Genomic DNA, 18182 nt, shown 5'->3' on the forward strand with positions numbered 1-18182 from the left:
AAAAGTTTTTGATTACTAATGCAACCATGCATTTTGACGTTTTGTTTTGTATTATCTTTTATGCTATTGTACTAATTTGTTATATGCCAATAAATCATTCTTTTTGGTTTAACCTTCAAACTGATAGCACGTGCACGGTGCTATAGTTTAAATAATGTCTTGCGAAGAATAATGGTTCTCAAAACAAAATACCGTTATGTATATACGACCATAACACGTGTACTAACGGTTTTATTGCCAACAAAAATGGAGGTAAAAAGTACCAAAAAACTGGCCATTAAGTCACACTTGCTATTTAATGTACAACAATGACCAAAAGCATGACAAGAAAATGGGCACTGAAGATACTCTTGGAAAAAATACGAAAGAAGAAAAAAAAAATAAACACATTTGCGGCAGAGCAATGACACGAGCGTAGAGAAACGGAAGTCGAACACACATAGGGAAATGTCCTTGCATATATCTTCATATATCTTGCTTTGTTGGTCGGCATAAGTGTATGCGTGTGTTTATGAAAACTGACAAGCGGCAATAAATCTTGCGAGCAATACAATAAGAGTGAGTAACTGCGCGTAAATTGAACCTACAATTGAGGTTATGGACGCTGACTGGCAAAATAGAGATAAATAAACAAAGCCCAGCGATGGACAGCGCAACAGCAGCAGCCGAAAAGTGATAGAGAAAATGAACAGAAGAAAAAAATTGCAAATGAGTAGTAGAGAAAAGGCCGGAACTGGTTGGAGGACATACACAAGGAAGAGTATGATAGAAGAAGTTGGATATAGATAGCTGTGAATATGCCGTTAAAAGCATGAAAGTCAACTAACTATTAACCCAAAAGAAAATCAAGAAAAAAATATAACAGTTTGCAGCCGGATATAATGGCGTAACAAGCCTAAGCGCGTCAGCGGCTTCAACAGCACAACAAGTATGAATTATGAGGCACAACTATAGCATATAGGCGCGCTTGCAACACAAACGACTTTTTGAGAGTTTTAAGATATATTTCTGTCATTTGATATGCGACACAAACATATAAACATACATATATATAATTATGAAAAAAAAAAATATTTTTTTTATTTTTGCTGGAAAAAATAAAGCTTTCAGCACAAGTCCGCTTATTTCCTGCCATCTTCTATACAATTTGTGTTGTTGTTGTCCTTTTCCCAAGAACTTTGCTTGAGTGGCATTGTATTTGATGGCTTTCAGCCATAGTTACTGTTATTTATTGCCATCAAAATGAAGTATACGCACAGGCGCTTAAGCATATGGGCAGTCAAATCGCTGGTAGTTTATGCCACAGCTGCTTCAAGCAAACACAAACTGACACACACATACATATGTTAAATAACTGTACATTATAGACGAACTGCTTGCAAAACTTTTGCACTAAATATGTTTTCATTAACGTCGAGTGAGTGAGTCGATTGCGCCACTGATTGACTGTACTGGCTGAGTGACTCGGCGTCGCTTGAACGCGTGAAAAGTTTTCGGCATTTTTTCCCATATAAATACTTTGTCAGTTCACAAGTTATGCCTGCGCGCAGATAATCATTTTTCTTATTTCTGTGTAATTTTTTCTAACTTCGCTTTGCAACAAAATTATCGCTTAATTTCGCTAGTAATCCGGCATTTTCATTTTGCTCATTTGTTGCTTTTCGTATGATTTTTTCTCCGTATAATATTTTTCTCCCCCTCAGTCAGTCAGGCTTCATCTGTCATTTTGACTTTGCGCAAAGTTATAAGCATCGAATTGTCACTTGATTGTCCATTTGTCAGCATTGCAATTTGTTAGCGGAATTTGTCGTTTATTGACAATCAATTTACTGTTTGATTGCGATTAAATGTAATGAAATGAGTTGAAGTAAATGTTGTATTCGCTGAAATTATGGTTTCATTTATATTTTAGAATCTTTGATTGTTGATCAGTCTATAGAAAATCAAAAAGTTGGTAAATTATGTAAAATATAAACTTTGCCTTTCACGCCATTTTAAACATATTTTATCTATAAAAAAAATTTTGAAGAAATATATACTCCAAGGTCGTCTCATTCTCAAGATTCTCTCGGAACATATTTATTTTGTTGTAATTTTAAAGCCCTTCTACATTCGAACATCAGTTGCGAATGTAGTAATTGATCCTTGAGATACATATACATATATTGAGATTCTGTGAGAACTGAAGGAACTTGCTTCATAGTATACAAAAATATCCACCAAAATTGTTTTTGGACTTCTTAAGAAAATCGGTATCGTCCAAATTCTTTGGACGGAATAATATGTTAGTACTATCTATAAGAATTCTAGACATCTGTCTGAGCTGATTTCTTTTTTAATTTCTTCGTATTTACTACTTTGTGTATGTTCCAGGTTTCAACAATAGGTTCTAGATGGCTACACATAGGACTATTTTTGAGCCACCGAAATAATTTGTGGAGTGGTCAACTTAAAATTGTGAGGACCCATGATATAAAAGCCCATTTTAATTGTATGTTCTCCAAATGGCCAATGACCCGCTAGAGTAGCTGAAAATACTTTTCCTGGACCTATTTACTAATACCTCAGATCTAGTCTTATCATATTTTGGCCATATCTGTTTAGTTATTTTATATTTTGTTGTATTCTTCCATCTGTTCTCTGCTAATTATTCGAATTGTATGTTGAGCTCTCTTCTGATCGTTCCTAGCAGGTATGGTATTAGCTCAGCATCGGATTCGCCTAGAACGGCTTCTGCTTTTGCCAACTCTGTCCTTTCATTACCGAAGATGTTCCTGTGGCCGGGAACCCAGACCAAGTCTAATTGTACTTTGTCTTCCAGAGTGCTCAATGCCTTCTTGCAGTTATGGACTACGCTGGAGTTAGTCAGTGGCGACGACAAGGCCAGGAGCGCCGCCTGACTATCGGTATATATTATTGCTTTTTGTATCCTTTGATAGTTAGCCAATAGAGCTTCACAGGCCTTCTCTATACCCAGTACTTCCGCTTGGAAGATGCTAGCCAAGTTCGTTAGACGGAAGGAGCGAGAAATGTTAAGGTCATCCGGGTATACACCTGTGCCTACTCCGCAGTCCATTTTTGGCCCGTCGGTATAGACTGATATGGTATTTTCCTCCCTTATTAGGCCTCTTCTCCACTCTTGTCTAGAGGGTATCCTCACCTGGAGTTCACTATTGAAATCTAACTCTGGGATAATGTAATCTGATTTAATGGCATTAACGTTAACTCTGTTCAGAATGTCGCTATGTCCATAGATTTTCTGTTTCCATCCACCTAACTCCTTAATTCTTATAGCAGAACATGCAGCTATTTTATGGATATAGATGTCTATGGGTAGTTGGTATAGAAGCACATTAAGAGCCTCGGTCGGGCAGGACCTAATAGCTCCGGTAACCCCTACGCAGGCTGCTCTTGAAGTAATTTCATATAACTTCAGAAGCCTTCTTTTTTTATCAAGCCTACGCGTTTTTAGTTCTCCACCAATTCATGCTATTATGTTTTGATATGTTGTATGTTTTTAAACAATTGTCCGTCATTTTAACCATATTTTGTAAATATCATAAATAAATAAAAGATAAATGGACCAATTATTATATAAAACTTATAAAATATAACTTGTATTTCATAATGCTCATCAAGTATTTATCCTCTTCAGCGACTCTTAAGCAATGTCAATGGGGTCATCTTCCGGCCAAATAATTTAGCTAAATAAATATTAATAAAATAATTGAAATTTATGCTCCAGTTTATGTCGTACCTTATTTCCTAAGTCTACCCACGAAGGTCTCAACCAACAATTCTCATGCACCAATTCTCTCCATAACAATTTATAATTTATTTCTGCTAAAAAACAGCTGTGAAAGTAAAATAAATTAATCTTAATTATTTCATTGCAATAATTTCCATTCATATTCTTTATTTACAGCAATAATAAACGAGAAACAGTTTCAAGGAGCAACCTAAACTCCTGCAACAACACAGTGCAAAAACAAAGGTAGGTGCGTGGATACATATATAAACCAGAAGCCATTATTATTATGATTATTACTTTAAATTACAAATTACACTTAATTACATTATGCTCCAATTTTTCGGCATTATTTCATACAAAAGTACGAAGCACAAAGTGAGGAAGAGAATAATGAGCTTGCATAGAGAAAAGGGACATGAAGGAGTCGGTCAGACTGGTTGTAAAGTGAGTTAGAGAGCGCGAGAGTGGGAGTGTGAGTGTGTAAAATCATGCTCAGCACTAATTGCAGGCAATTAATGTGCAACACTTCAAAGCAGCAGCACTGCAGGCGAATTACAAAATACTAAATTCTGTATATATATATTTGTACGGGAGACAATGTGGTAGATGTTTGCCAGCCAACACTGACCAGCCAAATACTAGCTGGTTAGGTTCATTACGCTCTTGGCTGGCACACCAAACAGTTAGTTGGTTGGCTAGCTACTACTACTACCTTTATCTCTCTGCTTAGTTAGTGAGTTAGTAGCAGGTCAAAGGTTGTGGGACAATATCTCTGTATCCGTATCTGCTGCCACAGGCATACCTGCTCTGTGTTGGACTGGTCGTTGAACTGTAGTTTTGTAGCTGACGGATGGTCATGTCCTGTCCTTTGGTGGTGCAGAAGTATAGCGCAGTGTAACAAGGTCGCCAGCTTTAGTTGACAGTTAGTTTAGTATTTGTTGTTGGTGGGTGTATGTATGTATATTTGCAAACGGTACAAATGAAATTGCAGCTAACTAATTTTGCTATAAAGGGATTTTGTTGCGGTTATACTGTAGCTTCACTTACCCTACAGAAACAATTTCTAACGCGCTCTCTCTTTTAGCTTAGAGGGGTTAACGGTATATATTGCTTTGTGAACCCATTGGAGCGCTCACACCACAGTCTTTCGAAATTTGTTGCGGCTAACCACACCTTTTACCCTTTTGCAATTGTATTTGCTGCCAACTTGTTGTTGTTGTAGCTTTTGTAGCTTGTAATTTACAACAACACAGTGCAGTATTGTATGATAGAGTGTAGTTTATAATATATAGCTACACATATAGAGTAATGAATATCGCAGAAAGCACGTAAGCATTTATTATTTGAAATCCGAACCAAAATAAAGGATGTTTGTGTTGCTATTAGTACTGTGTACACCTCATATACTAACTAACACTTCGAGATATAAACAAAAACGCATTGGAACCCCCAATATAGACACACAACAACTGGTTTTCTAGCACAAATGCAATCAAGTTAGCTCATATTACACAATTACAACAACAATTATGAACACTAACAACAACATTAGCAATTTGCTAGCCATTAGCATTAAGTAATAATGACTAAAAAGCTACGGAAATGTGTGGACTACAAATTGGAGACAATTGAACTCATACCTATTTAATCTATATATATATATATAATATACAAAATAAATACCAACACCTAACCCTGTGTATATACTCCATATATATTTACACCCATCTACAATATTTACTTATTCCACTCTTTGCTTCCACAGTTGTTCTTTCAGTTTACGTGCCAAATATGTGCCGTTTCTAATTTCTTGCTACCCCCAAAAAAAAGGTGTTTCGTTTGCAACCCTCTTTCTTTCGTACATTACCACTGAATTATGACAAAGTGGTCAAAGCAATGACCTTAAAGTTCGCCCAGCAACCATTCGGTAGCAAATCGTATATAACAGTAAAGAAAATATAAAAAAAAAGCTTGAACAAATACTTTCGTAAATTGCTTGCAGTGTTGCATTTGGTGTGAAAAGTTCGTTAGAGCGTTTCTAAGGATAACTTATGTGGCGATTCCCAAAGCACAATTGTAATATTTGCTCAAGGGAATTTAAAGCGTGACCAGAAATATTAAGCGGTTTAAGTTAAGGATTTTTAATCGACAGACGATTTTAAAGTGACCAATTCAATACTGTTGTAAGTACGCCATTGAAGATGGTTTATGTTTCAGAGTGTGCTAATTCAATTTGTTCTCGAGTTGCAACCAGCATTATAATTTCTTTTAAGTCCTGTACATGTTTTCTTATGATTTTTCAATACAACATGCTGAATTGTTATTTGTCTCTTCTGTATTTTTGAATCGTCATCAAGATAAATTGTTTCGTACTTTCAAACAAACGAAAGATCATTCCAAAGTCTTTGTTATGGTTTTAGTAAAAGAAACCCTCGAAGCATTGGGTGTCTTAAGTTACTAATACAACAATCCCTCGGCACTAAATCAAAATAACGCAGAAGAATGAACTTCATGGTCTAATAATTGATTTTTCAACCCATACGGTTAAACTTTCTTCAGTGTATCCTTTAACGGTCTTCTTGTTCCATGATGTTGGAGTACTTTGTATATTCGAATCCAGAATAGTTACTGTGCAGATTTTTCATTGTATTTATTCATCGATGTCCTTGATTTATCTCCCAACCATCAGATGTTTTGAGAGTTGTTTTCTGAAAAGTTTCCCATTTTTATCATTAAATCGCTGTATTGTTTCTTCATAATCAGCTTATTATTTTTTTCGAGTTTCTTTTGGTGTATTATTTTCCAAATCATATCAAGGAAGAATTCAACAACGAAATGTATATAAAGAAGCTATGTCCAAACTCAAGAAATCAAAATTCCCTGTGGAAAGCCCAAAAGTCCATGAAGCCTCCTGTCGACTCCAACATGCCTATACGAGACTTGGGTGGAATTTGGGCTCGAAGTGACGAGGAAAAGGCTAATTGTTTTGCAAATCACCTGGAAAAGGTATTTCAACCTAATTGCCCAAAGAACAACTTTATGTTGTCAATCTTACCTAACACAGCAAATGAGTCGCTCGAGTCTTTTAAGACTTCACCTTTTGAAATTAATTGCATCATAAAAGAACTAAATCAAAAAAAGTCGCCGGGACATGATAATATCACCCCAAAAATGCTAATAGAGTTACCAAATATTGCTGTAGAGGTGCTCTCTTTGCTCTTTAATGCGATTTTTAGTTTTGGATACTATCCGATTTCATGGAAAAAGTCGCAGATTATCCTGATAGATAAACCTGGGAAAGACCTGACACAGCTGTCTTCATACAGACCAATCAGTCTTCTACCCTGCCTTTCTAAAATATTTGAAAAGGTGTTACTATCAAAGATGTCTCCTTTCCTCCACGAAAATAATGTAATACCAGCGCATCAATTCGGGTTTCGTGTAAAACATAGCACGATAGAGCAAGTAAATAGAATAACTAACTAACGAAATAAGAAAAGCATTTGAGCACAGAGAGTACTGTTCAGCTATATTTCTAGACGTTGCTCAGGCATTTGATAAGGTGTGGCATGAAGGGCTTTTATATAAGATTAAAAACATTCTACCTTTAGAATTGTATAAAATATTGGAGTCTTATTTAAATAATAGACAATTTATGGTTAAAGTAGGAGACTTCATATCTGATGAACGACAAATAAGGGCTGGTGTACCACAAGGCAGTGTTTTGGGGCCAACTCTGTACATCATATATACTGCTGATCTCCCAACAGCTAATAATGTTTTGACATCAACTTTCGCGGATGACACAGCTTTAGTGAGCCGTAACAAATGCCACATTATAGCATCAAGAATATTAGCGGAGCACTTAAGATCTGTCGAAGAATGTCTAGCCAACTGGCGTATAAATGTGAATGAACAAAAGTGTAAGCACGTTACATTTTCTCTAAGACCAAAAATGTGTCCGGCAGTAAAAATGAACAATATTTTGGTGCCCCAAGCGAATGAAGTTACCTATCTTGGTATTCACCTAGATAGAAGGCTTACGTGGAGAAAACATATATCTAGTAAAATAACTTGCATGAAGATAAGAGCTGGAAATTTAAATTGGCTTATAAATAAAAACTCTAAACTTAGCCTAGACAACAAAGTACTTTTATACAATGCGGTCATAAAGCCGATTTGGATGTACGGCATTCAACTGTGGGGTACGACCTGTGCAACAAATATCGATATAATACAAAGGTTCCAATCGAAAATGCTTAGAACAATCACGTGCTCACCATGGTACATGCGCAATGAAAATATCCATAAAGATCTTGGTATCCCAATGGTGAAGAAAGAAGTAGAGGACAGCAGATTGAAATATATATCTAAACTCCGTGATCACCCAAACCCATTGGCTAATGCTTTAATACAATCCTGTAATCAATCACGTCTAAAAAGAAGAGATATGCCAGCACACTAAAAAGCAACGTTTCACCAAAACAACTCAATCACCTGGTTGAGCTTGTCTAGTTTTTAGTTAGTTTTAAGATTTTATAACTTATTGTTAGGCTTTAAAGAGCAAATTCAGTAAATAAATGTATATTGAAAGAAAAAAAAAAAAAAATCATATCAAGTCTCTTTAAAGGTATCATCTCCGTAGTTAAATTTTTTATTCCTTCTAACTTGGCAATGATTCTTGTGTTGTGAGTAATTCGTAAATTTATACTTTCTACCAAGATTGAAGTATGTCATTACTGTTATGTTCCAGAAACTTTTATATCCCATGAGCCTCGTGGCCTCTTTTTAATCTTCCCAAAAGTACCAATTGCTTTCCTTTATTGGTTCTTCTTTCTAATTGTCATCTAATTATGAGATCTTTGGACTAAATCATCGGTCCTTTAACCATCGTATACGAGTATACGTAAAGGGGTTTTCGATGAGATCGCTACAAATGCCATTATGCTTGCAGAAGTTCAGAAGCTGAAACCAATTTTCGACGGTTTTCAAGCATAAATCAGCTTATCGGCGGTAATTTCGTGAGATAACCCGTTCACCAAACTTGTCAAGTCCATATCATCCAATTCGAGCCAAAAATATTCGGTTATCATTGAGTGGTAGCGATTCCCATTCACAGTAACGTGCCGGTCTTGATCATCACGGAAGGACGGAAGAAGTACGACCCAATGATGCCGCCGGCGCATAAACCGCACCAAACCGTAAATTGTTTGGGGTTCATGGTGACTCATCGAGCCATTGTATTACGGGATTGCTTCCTGAACATTAACGTATATTTTGCTTATTGGACGTAGCTCTTAATGTTGAGGCCACTGACTCCGAATTTTGGTAGTAAATTTTAATAATTTCGACTCATTGTTAGAACGTATATTTTTCCACGATGAAATGGCAAACCGCTGTAAAAAATATGGCATCATTTGCTGTCCCTATCGGTCGACTTTTGCAACGTGCTTTTTGAAACGCTCTTTATATTAATCATCATAAACGAGTATACGTTCTATCTCTTGTACGGATGACTGTTTCTTAGTCTGAGGTTTCTTGAAAGTTCTGACTTGTACATGGATGATATGTAAATACATTAAGTAAACCTTCCTAAAGCTTCAATTTAACTCTACTACTCATAAATCTTTCCCCTGTATGAAGGCAAGCTTCTATAATTTAAATCATCTATCGTTAAGAAAGAACTCCGGACTCTCCAAAGCAGCCTTTCATTATCTTATCCTTCTAAACAGCGACTTAAGTTGGTTCTAGAAATGAAATTCTAATAAATAGTTTTATAAGACTGCTCCGATAAGTCTTCTTAACCTTATCTTATATCCAAGTTGGTGATATAGAAGATTGTGATACCGAAAATTTAAGCAAGAAATGGGAGAGGAATTTATATTTCTTTGTTTCAATACGAGTTCTTTGGAACCACAAGTTTTTTAGTAAGGTTACTGAGTGTTGTACTGTCAATCTTGTAAATTCGATACATACATGTTTATACATGGCAATTATTATTGTATATTGTTACTTATCATAATAATTAAGAAAAGTTAGTGAAATAAAGAATTATTTCCCAAATTATCAACAGTCTGACACTCTGGTACGCACAGAACTTACAGTTGTACGAAAATTTTCCTAAAAACACAGTAACATATTTCCAGTAAACCCCGTAGAGCAATACGATAATTCCCAGCCACATTCTACTGGCTAATTCCAAATGACTAGTGGCCTATAAAATTCGTAACCAAATTTATTGCCGCTCATAGAAATCTAAAATTTCACCACACATACACTTACATACAATCATATGCGCTTGCATATAACTACACGCTGATATATTGGTCATACAAATCCAAAAATTATGACCATGTATCTACCGAAAAGTGTACCAAAACAATAAATTTCAAATGCCGGCAATGGCACAACAGTCAATGGAGTAAAATACGGTAGAAATATATGCGCATTTGGCAGGAACAGAAACAAAAACACAACAAAATAAAATATGTATATAGACAAATAAACAACAACAACATATGGAAGCATAGAAACACAAAGGACACGCAAATATTTTCATGCGAAATCTGTTTAGTAGTAGCTGTTTGTTATTGTTGTAGTATTTATGAGCTCTCTCCCCTTGTTGGTTGGAAAACTAAGTACGTCTGGCAACACTGGCGCGCGACTGTCTCTACAGTAGTTAATGGAGGAAAAATGCTTGGCAAAAATAAACGCATTTGCTGTAGAGAGCAACAAAGTTCGCCGACGATGGATTTCAGATATACATACATACCTTCATGTATAGATACATACATACATACATACATGTATACAGTATGTCTTTCCACCATCTCGGGGTTGTTGTTGCCAAAGTTTTTATGCTTCAAACGCCACATTTTCATTTCCAGACTACAGTATGCGTTCCTGTATGTATGTATGTATATATGTATGAGTATGTGTGTGCCTTGGCGTTTTCAGCAGTTCCATGCGTCGCCTCAGCATTAATGTCGCTCTCTAAATGTAAATAAATACGCAACAAATAAATTTTCTTATGCAACCCTCAACGCATGCAGGAAAGAAGGAAAAGGTCTCAAACGAAATAGCAACAACAACAATAATGAAAACAACAACAACTCGCAACCACAGCGCAATTTAGCGTCAAAACGCCCAATCGACTGAGCGTCGAACAATGTGACAGTCAGTCTAGTAGGCTAAGCGGCGAATATGTTTGTATACATGCGTTGGCATTTCGCCGCATTTTTTCCACCATTCACTTCCCTCTTCAAATCTATGCATTTGTATGTATGAATGTATGTGTGTTGTTATGAAATTGTTTCGCTTTTCCTTTGCCTACATTGCGGCGCTTTGACTGTGTAAAAACTTTGTTGTGTTCAATTGCTTTTTACTTTACATACATATGTATGTGTGTGTTGTTTTTGTTTTCCAATATTGTTGTTTATAATGTTAGCTACTGCCGCAATTGTATGTTTCAGCTGCTTCGCTTTGATTTCAGTTAGCTTTTCGCTGCTGTTTTTTACGGTTTGTCTACATTATTGTTGCTGTCGCTTTTTGCTTTGCGTTGTTGTTGCTGTCGCTTTTGCCTTACTGTGTTGTTGTTATTGCCTTTTTGCTTTGCGTTGTTGCCACATTTCAGCTGATTTGTATACTTCTATGTAGCATAATAAGCGGCGTACGGCATTCATACTTCCGCTCTCATGTTGTGTTCACCCCTCTCTGTGTTGTAATGCAATTTTATCTTCATTTTCTTTTGCTAACTTCCGTTATTCATTCATGCTTTTGCATTGCTGCAGCTGATTTATCCAATTCCTGTACTTTAGTATTTCTAATAATTTATTGTATTAACACCTGTATGATATTTCACTTTACTTCGCCAGTGGTGAAAGTTTGAAAGTTTAGAGTTATAAATACAAGCTTTGCTATTTTTGCAACGGTATTTTTTACCTTTTTGTTGTAATTTGTTGCAGTAAAGATGTTTTGCTGTAAAATCCAATTTTAATTGAAATATCTATGCTTTTTAAAAGACAACTCTATAATTAAAATTATTCAATATTTTATAGAATAGAAATAAGTTGTAAACTATTCGAAGCTCTCGAAACTCATTAACTCTCTATGATTATTCTCGACTTCCTTCGAGGTAACTAGTTTTCAACGATTTTCGAGCGATTTTGTCAAGTCATTTAAAAGTAGAATGACTTTCAGATACCAATTTTTAATAAAAAGCTCGTCAGACTGCTCAAAAAATCTCCGTGCCGTAAAGAAATATGTTTAGGAGGCCCATTATGAATCCACCGGGACTAGAATCTCCTCAAACTAACATGTGCTCTTTAAACCATCCTGCGACCTTGATAAAGTTATTCAATTCAACAAGTTTTATAAATACAACCCGGAGATATCTTAAAGAAAATCATGCCCGATCTTTGTTTTTCTTTTCCTTTGCAAGGCCTTGCATTCATATAGAAGATGTTCTACTGTATCTTCCTCTTCTACTTCTTGACAGCTTCTGCAATAGTAATTGCATGGTGTCTTCTTACTGACTTCTTAGCACTTTTACTAGAGCCTTTAAGTCGTTCCTTTTGAATCTCAATAGTCAGAATGTGCGGCCGTTATTCCATCCAGTTCACGTTTGTATGCTTGTTGAGCAAGTTATGGATTGTTTCCACCGGGACTCGGCTATGTCAACGACGTATTTGGCGATTAAATATCTACAGGGTGGCTGATAAATTTTGCTACGCTACATTAAGAAACTCAAATAATTTTTTTCAGTGTATGGAATTCATTTTTCTTTTATTCATGTTAAAACTCATTATATTTTTTTAAATATATGTAGCTTAATTAGTTTTAAAAATAATGGAATTTAAATGCCCCGTTGATGCATGTGCGGCATCTTACCTTTTTTTCTTTTGTATGGCAGCAGCTACAGCAGCGATTGTTTCCTCTGTTCGAACTGAAGGGTTTCGATGGTAAGGTCTTCTGTTGACTGTCCCATGCTCGGCAAAATTGTTTCATTGTTTACAAGTCTCATTATGGTCCATCTGCTCGGAGGATTGCCTATACTCTATTTGAACCGAAACTACGGACTCCAGTGCGTGATAGCGGCGGACAATCCAAATTCTTGTTTCAGTGTCCCAGTTATCCATTTTTGTTAAATGTAAAAGGCAATCTGCAAAATAAAATAAAATTAACCAGATTCATTAAATAGAAAAAAAGTTATTTAATTTTTTTTGGTAGCAGCTTTCATCAGCCAACCTGGCGAGAAGCATGTATATTCCCCCTATATCGTATTTATTTGTAAAGTGCTACATAGTCTGTCTAGTTCATCCACTTCACAGTCTCCCGGATTGTCACTGTGGTCTGGAACACATTGCAGTTTTATCGTCTAATTGTCAGATAATCCCATTAATAGCTTTAATATCAAAACAATTTGATTACAATCAAAAATAAGATTTATTTAAATTAGAAGAAGAAGGCCTTTTAAAACGCAGAAGATAAGTGTTTCCGCTCGATATTCAAGCTATGCTAAAAACTATTTGAAAAGTTTGTAGTTATTAGTTGTTGATTTATTTTATTATATTCGAGAGTGTTCGTTTGACACTCGCTTAGAAGAGAACGTGATTTGCAGAAAATGGATGGGCTCACAATATGATAAAAACTTTCCAGGAGGAATTCAGGAAGGGAATAAGCCCCCTCTTCATAACGAAAAATTATTCAAAAATAACTTTATTATAGAATGTAAGAAGAAATAGGTTCAAGGTTTAAGGATTTATGTTTAAACCTTTATATATTAGTATTTTTCGCGCTAATGATTTAGACAATAGAATCGGAAATTAGAACTTCGTTCAGTATTGAAGCTATTTGTATCGCCGCCACCAATTTGTGGTTAGGTTAGGTCGAGGGTTAGATATCCGCATCTACAGCGAATCTCACTTAGACAGAATCAACTATCCTCCTCACGTATCGCCAAGACCCGTATGATTCAACAAAGCACTTGGAATCTGTTATAAAGTTCTTAAGTCGGTTAATGCCTATTCCAGTCACTTCACTGGGATCACCAAAATCCAAAAAAGAGAGCAATTTGTACTTTTTGCCTACCGAGGTGTTTTATCCTTAGTCTGGCGAATGCTGGACATTGCAGGAAGAAATGCTTGGCTGATTCCTCTTCGCCTTCCTCTAAGCAACTTTGGCAATTAGTGAGAAATAACTATAGCTTACTTTAAAGAACTACATAAATATATTCTTTACTTTTAAAACTCAAGGTCAATATCTTTCCAAATCAGTCACACACTATATAATGGTGTTTCAAAATCAGGCTAAGTTTCCGACAGGGAATTCTTATTTGTCGGTATACTTTTCTCAAATCTTCGGTAGTTTCCATCTAATAATTACTTTCGTAAATGGTCCTCGCCTGTACCCCTTTTTGAGATGAACTGAAACTTTGTCAGCCTTTTCTTCATCAAATTCGGTTCCCGCTCCCTTGAAACTGTTCGGTTTCTTCCTTGTACCATGCATTCTGCTAGTATCTGTAAACATATGTGGCAATTAGCTACTTTTAGTAGTAATCCGAGTTCCCTTTCATGACATTTGAATATTATGTTTATAAAGAGATAATTTCCAAGTCTAGAACTTATATATTTCAAGAGCTTGTCTTGGAACCCATCTTTGGGAACTTTTTACATATATAACTGTCAATGAAATCACTTGATCTGTAACTAGTTCCAGGAGAGCATTGACTTGGGATTCTAATCTATAATACAACTACAACATTTCTGCACACAACTGTAACTTTAAAACCAATACATATTTGCTCTTCCTCATTTTCTATAACACAAAAAAACTTTTGAACCCAACTTTTGTGCGTCTTTCTGTCGATTTTCATGTCTTGTGGTTTTGTAGACAATTGTCATTACAGCGAGTTTGGCCTTTTGTGCCGTTACATGCATACACTATATGTATTTGTATTGTTTTTGTGCTATTTTGCATGAACATGCGAACACAACCGAAAACAAACTAAAACAACAAAAACAAATTTTTACACATTACATGCCGCAAATAAATCTAACAGCTGCTGGCTTGCTCTGTCTAACCGCCATCTCTCTCTTTCTAACTCCTCCACTTCCATAGATACAAAGAAAACTTTTCCGCCCAACAAACTCTTGATGAAAAGTTTAAATTGTCAATTGAAAGTGATGAAAAGTTTTTTGATTAATTTCCACCGTTAGATAACTGTGAACATGATTCATGCGCTGCGTTAAGGGAATACAAGGAACACACAGCGAATCTGCCTCTTTGCACTGCACTGTAGTGTATTACTGACATTTAAAGATGGAAATAAATGCGAGTTGTGACAATGATGGTGTGATGCATGCTGATGGGGCCATCATCCAATAGGTTCAGTGAAAGCGAAGAGTTCGCGTTTGGGTAGAGTCTTTGGGTGCGTGTGAAAGTTTTTCTCGACTATCCTCAAACGGCGAAATAAAATGTGAAATGTAAAGAAAAATCATTTATTTTTAAATTGAAAATTTTTTGTGTTGAAATTCTTTAGGGACTTTATTTTCTGTGCTACTTTCTAGAGGCTGTGCGAGGTTTGATTAATGAATTATCTTATTTTTGATTTGGTAAGAAATATTTTATGGTTTAGTTGGTGATATTTGTGTATTAAATTTAATGCCAGTTTATATGGAGCTTAATAAAGGAAGTCAGTGAAGGATTGCATCTATTGTCGAAACAAATAACGGATTATTTCTCTGCGTGGAGGTTTGAACAGGGTGTCATTGCTGTTCTTAGTCCCTGGTTTTCTGTTATTCTTTACTAGATACTGCCAAGATTATAAATTTGATATTTTCTTTCTTCTAGACGAAATAGTTTTAATTTTTTAGACCTTTGAGATTGATCTGCAGTATCTATTGGGATGAAATTTTTCCATCACCTTTCTTATTTTTAATTCTTTCCATTATGATTCAAGCTTTCGACCCAAAGTCACTCCACTTTTTGTGGCTCGATGAGTAAGCTAAGAAGTTTTCATTCATCAGTATACAGGTCTATGGATTGGTACTTTAACAGTCCTACTTAAGTGCTTTACGTCTTCCAGAGTTGCTAGGTTTTTCTTCTATTCTAAACTTGGATATGTTTGATTTTTTATTGGGGAGGTTTTTTATGTGGTGGGTCCCAAACCCTACCCAAAACCGCAGAAGCGGGGTTCGCCTTCTCACTTTAGCTCACCTCCAAACGGATGTATATTGGCTACCAAGAGAATACTTGGTCTTGGTCTAAACCCGGAAGTCGTGAGCTGCTTGAACCATACGCAAAAGAATCGTTCCTGGCCACTTCTAATTGAATGACAGTCAGAAACTTCCCTCACTTGTATGAACTTCTACATATGACCCCATCCCTCGAATGAACGAAAAGCTCAAGTTTTGAAAGAGTCCGATGCAGTACCCGCTGGTGGAAGAAGAAGAAGAGGAAGCATCCACTCCGTTGGAAAGACCGCACTACTTGTATGATTCTACTGACGATCCCAAGTGCAGAACTTTCAGAGGTTACTAATTCCTAGGGACTTAATAATATAAGTTTCGAGATCTGTGAGTTGATATGATTTGGGATATGTCTCAATTTGGGAACTGACCGAAATTTTAAGGACTCATAATAATTTTTGCAACCTAAAATCAAGGAATAAGCTCAAGCTCGCTGGAATACCAAAACGGCAGTTTTTTTTTTGATGCTGAATGATGAGAATTCAGGGTCAGGGGTGGACAACTTTTGATGCATTATTTCGTCATTTCTTAGTTATAGAGTTATTCGATACTTTTGGAGAAAGTTAAGAAGATTTCAAGCTCAGAGCAGACAGGAGAGTGAAATCTCTTCGAAGAGAAGTCGAAGCTTCATACCTCTCTTACTATCAGAAAGTAAAATTACTCACATTTTCAGACTTTGCTTGCTTCGGAGATCCGCACTCATTCCTCCATGAGCCCAGCCTTATCTTTTCTATAATTTGTTTGCCAAAATTTCATAAAATACTTCCTTCAGTCTCGCACAACTTTTGCTGAATTCTACCTTATCTTTTTTGACATCGCGCCAATATTTCAATGCGTCTATTCTCAAAAGTTGCCGCTTGTCGGCGGTTAATAACTCTAACTGGGAGTCAAACTCTTCCTCGAAAGGACACAGCAGTCATTTTGCTTATCTAACCAGTTGCTGTTGCATTTAGCCAGTTATTTCTGGCGCTGTTGTTGCAACAAAGTTGTTGGGGTTGTTAGGTAATTTCTTTTACAATTTTCCTCGAACTCCGTGGACTCCTGAAAAGCCTCTGTAGCTATCACTTCTCTCATGCATTCGCGCTCTTTCCTTCTTTGTATCTCTCTAGCTGTCTCTACTTTGTCGTCTGTATTGACTGTTTTTGTTTTTATCACTGACACTGTCTGTCTATTTGTTTGCCGTTTTGTCTGTCCCACCGTCTGTTCGTCCGTCTATTTGTCTACCGACTACGCCGGCTGACTCTTGTTGAACTTTGTTGCAACAACCGCGCTCTTTCCCCTCTTTTACCCCTCGTCCATCATTTGTTATGCCAAACGAGTGAATAAAGTCGTTTGTTGTCGGGCCTTCGTGCGCTTGTTGATATTTGTTGTTGCTGTTAATTGTGTGTATGTTGCACATAGGTTGCCAGTAGGCGGTAGGTGGCAACATTTGTTTTTGTTTCTCTAAAAGTAAGCATACACATATTTAACCGTAAGCAATGTGCAAACATTACTGCATTCAATCACATCAAAGCGGTGTCGGTGCGACAAAGCGTCGAGAGGCACACAATATCTGTGGCGAGTTGCAGGTGGCAATGGCAACAACAGCAACAGCAACATGCCTGCAGTGTTAGCCGCTTCGTTGGTTGGCTGGGTGCAAGCGTACTTAAAAGCCGTTGACAATGTGCAGCTCTATTATGAGTTCATTGCAACATATGTATGATAAAGTAAACACACACACGCATACACATGCATATCTATTTGTTTATCTTCTCACATAATATGTATGTACGTATATGTGATACCTTCATTTGTATTTATCACATTGCTGCTGCTGCTACTTCTGCCACCGCCTGTGGCCCGTCTCTCAAGTCTTCCGAGCCAACCACTTGCTGGCTCTTCTGTAGCTTCTTCCTTGTTTTGTTCGCCGTGAAGTGTGTAGAGATTTATGCAAAGCGGCGCTTTTGATTATTTTTCAAGTGTCGGCTAGCAATGTGCGTATTACATGTTTGCTTACAAATAAATAAGTAAATATAGAAGTAAATAAATAAAACGGTGGGAGCGTTTAGGTGGCTCATATCTCGGCGCTTGTAAACATAGGCAGGCTTTGCAAAGAAATTATAAGTTGTAATGGAAATGGAATTAGAAGAAAAAAAGTTTTTCATAAAAATATATTTGTTAATATTTTTTATGGTTGTTAGAAT

This window comes from Zeugodacus cucurbitae, chromosome 4, assembly GCF_028554725.1.
Source record: "Zeugodacus cucurbitae isolate PBARC_wt_2022May chromosome 4, idZeuCucr1.2, whole genome shotgun sequence".
NCBI lineage: Eukaryota > Metazoa > Arthropoda > Insecta > Diptera > Tephritidae > Zeugodacus > Zeugodacus cucurbitae.